The 10,359-nt window shown below is 39.9% G+C and overlaps 1 long non-coding RNA gene across 1 annotated transcript; it reads right to left on the bottom strand.

Annotated features, from left to right (window-relative positions):
* Positions 1-1,559: 1,559 nt before the first annotated feature.
* LOC132975598 (uncharacterized) lies at positions 1,560-9,775 on the bottom strand. The gene is made up of 4 exons (XR_009673290.1): positions 9,166-9,775; positions 6,155-6,227; positions 4,951-5,056; positions 1,560-1,869 (listed from the first exon to the last, which is right to left on the bottom strand). It is a non-coding gene; the product is annotated as an uncharacterized LOC132975598 (long non-coding RNA).
* Between the last annotated feature and the right edge of the window lie 584 nt (positions 9,776-10,359).

The following is a 10,359-nucleotide window of genomic DNA, read 5'->3' as shown; positions in this document are numbered from 1 at the left end:
ACACCCTAATGTAATCTTTCACATCATTTTGGCCTGAAGACTCCTGATAAATACATTTAGGATCAGCATTCTGCAGTATCTTGTACACCTACTAAACTGAGTTTTGACCTGTTTGGCTTAGGAGCCTTTAAAATGAAGTAATAGCTGCTTGTGATCCCTCGTAAGGCAGCTGTCTGAACAAGTTTTCCCCAAGAAGGGATTCTTCTGCTATATTTATTCAATTGAAAAAATAGAGGTTGAAGTATTCAGCATTTCATGAGGAAATAAAGCAAAGTTAGAAAAAAAATCTGTATTTCTGTATCTGCTGATCTTGTTTCATCTTTATTGAGATTATTAATTAACATTTGGGGCGGCAGTAGCTCAGTCTGTAGGGACTTGGGTTGAGAACCGGAGGGTTGCCGATCCAAGTCCCTGTGCAGACCAAAGTACGGAAGTTGTTCTGGTAGCTGGAGAGGTGCCAGGGCACTTCCCGAGTACTGTCAAGGTGCCCTTCAGCAAGACACTGAACCCCCAACCACTCTGGTGTGCTCCCTGTGTAGCAGTGTGTAGCAGCCCCACTATGACGTCTCTCCATTAATACATGTTTGTGCATGTGTGTGATTCAGGCCTATGTGTGTGAGAAGCATGTCTCTAAATGACATGGTGTAAACCAGAGATTAGCGATAAAGGGATTGATGAAGTTTTTGGGGTTTTTTTAAATGGCATTTTTGATTACTTAATATTATCAACAAAAGTGGATAAAAGGATTCTGAATTTGAGATAATCCCCCGAGGAGGATTATGATTATAACATAGCAAAAAGAACAGTTGAAAGTTGAAGAGAAAATAATCTCAAGTATTAATAACATAAATATTTAAGCAAACAAACTTCAATATAAGACCCTGTTTATTAAGCTTGTGCAGTGAACGTTTGTGAACAGTAGAGGGCAGCAGTGAACACAAACTTAACACAACACTGGCTGTGCAGGTTTCTGCAGTGTCGTCTTCACATTTAAATTAATGAAGTGTACTCCAAGCAGAAAGCATGCCCACCAAAATACAGTTTTAGTGCTATCACCTCACTTTTCTCCCACAATGCAATGCACAAAGGGAATAAAGAAGCGGATCACTGCTGTTAAAAGATAAATAAATTGTAGATGTGGCAGAAACACATCTCGACATTCCTTAATGAAGAGTCACTGGGTTTCACACTCAAGACACTTGTTACCCTTTCCTCCCAAAAGTGTTGACCTACTACTCAAACACACAAGGGAAAGACTACATGGTTTTCATGACGACTGTGTGTGTGTGTGAGAATGTGGTTTTAACTGTAATATAATCTTACTGGTAATGATCCAATTACCTTATATGGTAAAGAGGATTTCAAAAGACAAATGTATTTTCGGGCTTCTGCCCTGTTTTAACACACTTTTTCTTTGACAGAGGAGATACAGAAAGCACTTTGTGAAGCTGTCTAATCCAAAAGAAACATCACCCAGCCAGTGATTTCTTTTATTTCATTGTACACGTGTTAATCAGAGTTCCTCATGGCAAGTCAGTGAGTGACAATACTGCGCTTCGGTCTGCTTCATTGAATTGAAACTTTGTAAGGGGACTGCATCTTGGTCCAGTTGATGGCTCATCCTGCTCACAGTGTTCACACATCATCAGATTGATCAACATCTTCACAGCTATCTCAGTGGCTTGTGTGGCTTCATTTTGTTTATGTTAGGTCCCCGCCCTTGCAAACTACTTCCTTTTCCTTTTTGAGAATATACTGTTGCTTCTTGTTGACAGGGATTTATTCCACGGAAGACTGCAACACATTTAGCATCTCAGAATGACTTTTTCTTCAAACTTCTCTTTTAGCATCATGTCCTGTCAGGGCATCCTGTTTCAACACAGAAACATATTCATTGAATCCATACATTCATAGTAAAGCAGAGTACCATCAACTATGATAACATGAACAAAACAGACAGGATTTGTCCTTTTTAAAAAAAAACATTCTTATCATAGAGTGTATATAAGAAGTGGTAGCAAGTACTTGTTTTAAAAGTAAAGCCAATGTGGAAGTTCCTTTAAGATGCATTCTTTATGATGACCAGCAGAGGGAGCACCACTGGTGGCAAAAGTGGTTAAAATGTACTGTAGGAAACCAAAAAGGACATTGAGTCTACTTGATTAGTCACTTTAGAGAACATTTTCCAACAATTATGTTGCCAATTGCAGCTTTCTTTTTCCCCCATCTTTTTTTTCTTTTGTGGGATACAAAAACATCCATTCTTGTGCTTCATATCCTTGATGGAAAGTTCAGGATTATAGGATGCTCCTCATGAGAACGGAGCCGGGAAAAAAGTGAATACAGCATAGACACTCCATAAAGCTCAAACAGACACAGTTAAGCTGCTGGAGTTCATTGATTCTCTGCCTCTTTAAGTGAAAGCCCATAAAGCTTCTGGATACAGAATAAACTCCACCTGCCTGGTTTGCCCTGCAGGGTAAAACAAACACAAGGAATCATATCTAACTGCTTTCTAATCCAACTGAGTGGCAGCTGAGTCATTCTGACCACTGAGCGGTTTTCCATTATACTTTCTGGCACAATTCTAAATTTATACTGAAATACAAGAATTAAACATTTAATTCCACTCTCTCGCAGACTAGAATCAATTCTCTCTCTGTTCTGGTCTCAACTCTTTCTGGTCTACTTTAATGCTCAGTTTAAACCTTCTTACATTTGATATGAAACACTTGACTTTGATTTCCTTCAAAAAATATGTTTGACTTTTGGGACATTTTTTGGTACCCCTCGTAATTCCTGTATTTTAATACAGTTCTTAATACATTTGGCTCATGCATAAAGCATATTACTAACTCCATCAGTGGCGTGCCATTGACGTACATTGTTGAATGCATTCATTATTTGTTATTCAGTTCATTGTCCTGAGAACTGGTGTGCTTTATAATTGAAACAAATGCCAAGTGGGAGCAGAAAGATTGCAATCCAGCTCGATTTGGAGATACTCCTTTAGACGTTGTTCAGTTTATTAACTTTTAACCCTACTCTCATAAAACTAGCAGTTTGTATCCCCCATTGCCCTGCAACATTTTTTCCAGTTTTAGCACTTTATGTCCCTTAATGTCTGTTCACCCAGTCATCTTCGGACATGGTTTAATAAGATAAAATATCTAAAAAAAAGTCTGACAGCATGAGATGATGAACACGTCTGAACAGAGAAGAGCTGACCACATCCTGACTCAAGATGACATCATCATCACCCTGCCAGGAAGCCAGCATGGCAAACTGGAGCTTTTATTCCCGGAAATTGATGTGAACAGCAATTTTCAAAAGTACACACACAAACAGACATGCATGCACATACAGGCACACGCACACAAACACACACGCACACGTACAAACGAGCACACACGCACGCACACACACACACACTGATGAGCTGATCTGTACTTTAGGGTCCTTGGATGATCTCATTCCTCATCTGTCATCAAAATGAATTTAAACCCTCTCAGACTCTAGGAAAAGATGCTGCACCTATTGCTTTTTGTTTCCCACACACACACTCACACACACACACACACACACACACACACACACACACACACACACACACACACACACACACACACACACACACACACACACAGCATACATTTGTAAAGCTTTTAGAGAGCCTCTGATGGTTGCAGATTAAAAGGAAGAGGACGAGTCTTTCCGGCTGAAAGGGTCTGAGTCCCACAGCATTTTAGTGAATGAATGTTACTTCTACTTACTTCTACTCTTTTGTTTATACAATATTGTGTGCTATATATCAGAAACCGTTCTTATCAATGTTTTATCAATGGAAGAATGTCGAGTTTTATCCTCTTTTTCTAAACTGGAACAAGCAAAGTGAAGGGAAAAAGTCCGTCACAGTGAGTGTGGATGTTTACCCGATGGAGGATGTGACCTGGAGGGAGTGACTCACCTCTCTGATCCAAAAGTCTCAACTTTCCAGCCAAATCCCTGAAACGCAGGAAATGTCTGTTTGCAGAAATGCCTCCGTATGACAGGTAGTGGTTCAGCCAAGAAGAGGTCTTTAGTATACTTTTTAGAATCCCAAAACCAAGCATTTTAGTGCCTTGCTTTACCCAATGATTACCTGAGGGAATCAAACTTTCAATTTTGACTGCTGTTTCCCATTAACAGCCCAATGCAAGAATATGTGTATCTGAGACGTGAACGCTGTGGATCTCTCTACACTTTAAATCAAAATGAATTGAAACCAGGGAGTGACGAGTGATTGCAGTCATAATGAATATTAATGAACATCAGCATGAAGCATTTTCCGATCCAAGGAGGACACACAGAGAGGGGGAAAAAAGGCAATTTACCGCCAACCTAGTGTTGAAACAGTGTCCTGGAGGTTAAGGCATGTGTGATGGATGATCCAACTCTTGTTTTTAATGATCAGATAGCTTACAGCTCCTCCAGTCCGAGGGAGGAAATGCTGCTCTAAATCTCTGCATCCTTTGGGGAGAAGAGAAATAATGAAAGGATGATGACAACATGGGAGGCAATACAGAAGAAACAGAGAAAGAAGAAGGGATTGAGGAAAACAATGTATGAGAGAGATAAAAGTCAGGAGAGAGAAAAAAGCAAGTGGAGACCAAAGTGAGGGACAGAAAGTGGTGCAGCAATCAGAAAAAAACATTATAAACACTACTGGAGCAGCCCTGGGGAGTTGTAGATGAGGATATCTTCACACTGATTTTCAGAAGAAAATGCAAAAATGCAATTCCAGGTGGTGCTGCAGCAAAGTGTCCAGACTTACATTATGCTCCTAACAGCACTTCACCCAACTGCTGCATATAGGAGAATATCCTTCTCCTACTTTTTTATTAATTCTACTGCCAAAAAAAAAAAGAGTATGAATGGTTTTTTTCCACCTTGAACATGTGTGTTAGTTACCTGCTCCCTGTTTCCTTGTCCTCTTTTCTACAGTTGACCTGAGCCTTGTTGTCTTAATAATTCTTTGAAGTCATCCTGCAGTGTGCGGTCTGCATTTGGGTCCTACCTGGGGAAGAATAGAGACACTGTGTCGTTGCTCTTCAGCCTTTTCTTGGTACCAGCTGTCTGTTATCTGCCGGCTGGTGTCATGCCCATATGACGTAAAGATACCAGGCAATTTAAGACTCAAATGCAGAAATGAAAAGGACACAGGTTGAAGTTTAAAAAAATGACAGACTTGGTCATCTACTGACAAAAAAAAAGGGAGGTTATACACTTAAAAGCAGTACGAAATAGCTAACAGATCCTGAAAGGGAGAGGGCATAAATACACTAACCCAAGAAACAGGCAGAGTCGAAACCATGAATAACAAAACAATGCACAGTCTAGGGACAAAGACAATCCAGCAACTGAGGAGGGCAACAAAGGAGTAAATAAATCGGCTTTATTGAGATAATCAGGGCAGGCGTTTACTGAGGCCAGGGGGCACAGGTAGCCTAGGGGTTAGTGCACATGACGCCCCATTTACAGAGGCTTTTATACTCGAGAGCGGGCAACCCAGGTTCAGTTTGACCTTTGGCTCCTTTCCCGCATGTCGTTCCCTAATCTATCTCTGTCCCTGATTTCTGACTCTGTCCTCTGTCAAAAAGCCCAAACATCAATCTTTAAAAAAACACTGAAGGCAGACGCTGTTTTCAAACTGGACAAGTAATAAACACGATTAACTAACTGATGTGAGTAATCATCTCTGCCATTCATTTTTTTTTTTTGTTCTTTCGTCTCATAATCAGTGCACATGTTTTTGTAGCCTCCATCACGTATAATCATTTTAAAATGAAAGAAATTTGATATATTTTGGGGCAAAGTTGAGAAAACATTTTGCTTATCTTGGCTCTGTATTGGTTCTCATATCACATCACCTTTTTCATTTATTTCAAGTGTGTCATAAGTATTTATGAAAGTTATCTTTACCATCTTTAATCATCTTTAACTGGCAGCGCAGCCTTCTCTCCCTCTCTTGTATTCGGCCAGACTGAACCCTCTCCTCCACCGTCTTTTCCCATCTTCTTCTCTTAAGCAAAGTTCTATAAACCGTCTCAACCATCCTGTGCTTATTTTCCTCCTGTGCCCCTGCCTTCTCCTCTCTTCACTCCTTCCCTCTGACCTGCTTGCTGTGAGGGCTGTTTGCTCTGCCATCCCTCTCTCACCGTGCAGCTCCACCTGCGTCAGACGGCCTTCTCATTGTATCAAAGCACATAAACACAGTAAAGCGAGCTGAATCTGAATCTCCCTCCCTCAGTAAAAACACATGGTTTTAACACCGCCATGAAGGAAAGGTGTGCTACAGCATTCCCAATGGAAGAAACTGATTTAAGGGAGAGAATATCTCCTTCATGTCTCTCCTACTTGTTCTCCTTACTCTTTCTTATTCCTTAATAACTGTCGATTGCATTCGGTCTACATGTGGTGTTTCATTTCCGGGTTTCACACTCCAAACTAGACCTCTGAGTTCTTCTTATTTCTCCTCAAACAGATTAACATTTGGGGAATCTGATGGTAAGCCGAATTTGGCCTGCTCGCTCTGTATCTGTATCAGGTATAAATCTGGCTCTGCTGTGTGTGAAAGAATGTGTCAGGGCTCTCAGTTAATAGACCATGCTGTAATTCAATCATGTAATCTGACTTTTCTCCAACTCTGACTCCGTCACAAACCACCTGGTCTCTAAGAGCAATATATCTGAAGATGTTTTCTGTGTGTGAAGACGATATAAGAAGCCAACGGACTCTGCACCACCTGTATTTTATGTTCATGATGTCCGCACACTTCACAACTGTTTGTAAGAAGTCTTATCAAAGAATCTGACGCGTGCGACTCTGTTTTTAGTCGTTTTGCTTTGTGGAGACCAAGCAAGTACCATGCAGCAACAACGGGATTTTTATAATAAAGTGTAGGATGCTGAGGTTGGATAAGGTCTTTTTTTCTGGCTGGAAAGATTCCTATTTCCACTCAGTTTGCATTTTGGGGTCTGTGTCATGAATTGAGTTGAAACAAATATCAGAACTCAAGAGAGTACCTCGATTTTAACGCCGAATAATTCTAGACTTTTGCGATATCCCATATTCTGGTGGAATAACCAAATAAGAAGCGACTCTGCAGCAGCTTGTCTAAAGTCTGTATCAGCTGTCTGTTAGTTACGTTGCGTAAACTCATTTAAATTCACTTACGGCAGAGCAGTCCGTTTGGAGAAGTAATGAATTGAATTATTCTGATCGAGTTACTCAGGAGGCTGCTGCGTGCTGGACAGAATTGTGTTGGTTAGTTGTTTGCAGCGTTTTAAATGTTTGTTTGCTCAGAGGAACACAAGGTGAGAAAGAAGAGCCAGCAGTTCTTTTAAGTTTTGTTTTTTTTGTCATTTTTCACAGTAAAAGTACACTGACACATATCTGGATTTCATACACATACAAGGGGAAGAGGATAGGCACTTTGTCATTGATCTAGCAAATATTTGGACCTCAGGGTCTCTTTGATCAACCTTTTAGACTGTAGCTGTTCAGACACGTTCAACTAATGCAGCATGTCCGTGATACAGCGAGCATCTCATCATTGATGTCATATTTTGGATCATAATCTGCAATTAGTTTGGTTGTCTTTGGAGAACTTGTTTGCTGCTGCTATCGCGTGTAATCATCTCGTAGCACTGATGGAGACGGAGCGTGATTTAAACAGTGATGAATGGGAACCACACAACCTCTCCAGTCCTGCTGGGCTGCACAGTGTGCTGCATGACCCTGTGTGATCACTCTGCTACATAATGAGCAAAGTAGTAGAGTTGATATGCTTATTAAATAGAGGCTAAATGAACTCACTCTCAAAGTACAAGCTCTCGGGCTTATCGTGTTTAGAAAGTGAAATAATCATGGAGCCTATTTGCTGAAATTCTTACCATTTAAGACCTTTATCTTCAAACATTTGTCTCCATTTCACCCCTGTTTATCTTACACAAAGGAGGTAGCCTCACTAAACATGGGTCAGAATAACTTGTCCCATCATGCTCCTTTGAGACCTTCTCCCCATCTTCAAACAAAAGGCATGTTTCTATGTTACAGAGTTGCCATCCTGACTACAATGTTCAATGAATCATTTGGGGCTCATTTTAGACTGGGATGTCTTAACAATGAAATAAGGTTTATGTGTTATTGAGTTGCATGACTGTTTTGTGTATTTCAACTAGAACGAATGTATAGTGTGTAATAAAGCAAGCACTTTGACTTCTACCCTTACACATAAGGTTTTATTTGTGATTATTTAGCCATTGTATGCCAAAAGAATGACCTCATATCCTGCATAAGTTTCACAGAAACGAGTTTCCTTCTAGACTCTGAAGCACTGCCCGATTGGTTTAGGAGGAAGGTCTCGCAATGTGAAACTGGTGCCACAGTGACCCAGAGTCAACCATCACCTTGTTTGAATTTCCTGCAGCAATTTCTTTTAAATGATTATCTCACTTGTATCATCTTTTAATTTGTCATCGGGGTTGATCACTTTGTCTAAGCAGCGTTTAGACTTTAGATTTGCAGAAATGATGCAACATTTATTTAGCTGTTTGTAGACTTTTGAGTGCAGAGAATTATAGTCATCTTACATGTAACTGTAGGTCATGATTGACAGGTGACGGTACACAGAGTGCAGAACTGCACATGCAGTGACAGACAGTGAGGAACATTGTTGCTGCAATGCATGACTGAACATATTATTTACATGTGTGGCTGAAACAGTTCAAAACAAGACGCTGAAGCTTTAAATGTGACCTTTTACGTCTGACCTTCCGTAAAGGAGAGAGCGCCTCTCCAAAGATTAAACACATGTCAAGATATGATAAATAATCTCCTCATATCTGAAGCTTGAATCAGAAATAATGTGGATTCTAAACCTCCACCACCCCACTAATATTAGATTCTCAATGTTTTTTTCTAAATATGGCCCATCAAAGCTCCTTAAGAGATCATGTTATTGGAGTTTTATGGCTTCAACTCCAATTGAGGACACTGAGCATGATTGAATACAGCAGAAAAGCCATAACAGTAATAATAAAACAGGACTGGAGTGGTGGCTCATCTCTCTAATGGCTCTAGACTGTGTCAGAGAGAGAGAGACGGAGATATGAGAAATTTTACTCACCGAGCTGGCTGGAATCACTTTGAGCCGCTGTTTTCCTGAGGAGAGGGACGAGAGGGGTGTAGAAATATCTGCTCTGTGAGCAGCAGGAGCGCTGGATCAGACTGTGTTATTACACCTGCAAGCAATGAGTGGGCTCGCAAGATCAACAAAGGAGCATATTTGGCTTCCCACAGATGCACTCTTTCTCTGCTTATCCTCCTTTTTTCTTCCTCAAACTTTACTTCATGCTGGTTTGATTCCATTACTTTTTATAGAAGATCTCATCAAAGGGTGTTTGATTGGCATGGATTCTCTGATTTTTTTCTGACAGTTAAAGGGACTCCACATTGAGTGCAGCCCAATCCATGTGTGCTTTCATTTTTGCCATTAAGTAAGCCTTGATATTTTTCTCTTCCCTGTTCTCTGGGCATGAATGCTGCCAAGTCTATTAAGTCGTCTGGCCCTCGATCCTCCCTTCAATATGTTTGGACAGCCAGGAAGGAACAAAAAAGTCATGATAATAAACTACAGAAGAAATCAATTACCCCTGTGCCAATCTCTCTCTCGCTCTCTCGCTCTCTCTCTCTCTCTCTCTCTCTGTGTGTGTGTGTGTGTGTGTGTGTGTGTGTGTGTGTGTGTGTGTGTGTTAGGGGTGTAAGCTTTTCACTGAAGTTCAGCAACCTTTCTGATTTTGCAGACTAAGCACAAATCAGCATGATTTCAAGAGCTGTGTTAATGAGTCAACCAGACTCATTTTTTTAACTTCTATTTTGATTTTTAATAATTATATTCCTGTTTCCTGTTTTCTTGAGCTGCTGTAATGCAAAAATTTCCCCCATGGGGATCAGTAAAGTTTATCTTATCTTATCTTAGATATTATAAAATATTTTATATATTTTTTAATTGTTTCTCATCAGCATGACTGCTGAGTCATCTTCTTGTATTTAAGATTTGCTATATATTTGTATCAGTTTTTTTATACAATAATGAGTAATTAAAACTTTACTTGATTCGATTTACAAACAGAAAATCGTCAACTCTTTGACACAAACTACAAAATACATTTAAAAAGTCATTTTTCAATCATTTTCTAAATGTCTTTATTGTGTATAATCTTCTGGGTTTGGTACTATTAGGTAAAGCGACACTCATTTTGGAATTATGGACATCTTGTGCATCATACATTTGATTGTTTCACCAGAAAATAATCT

This window comes from Labrus mixtus, chromosome 6 (assembly GCF_963584025.1).
Source record: "Labrus mixtus chromosome 6, fLabMix1.1, whole genome shotgun sequence".
Classification (NCBI taxonomy): Eukaryota; Metazoa; Chordata; class Actinopteri; order Labriformes; family Labridae; genus Labrus; species Labrus mixtus.
Note: the sequence above shows the minus strand (reverse complement) of the source record. Positions and strands in the feature narration are given on the sequence as shown.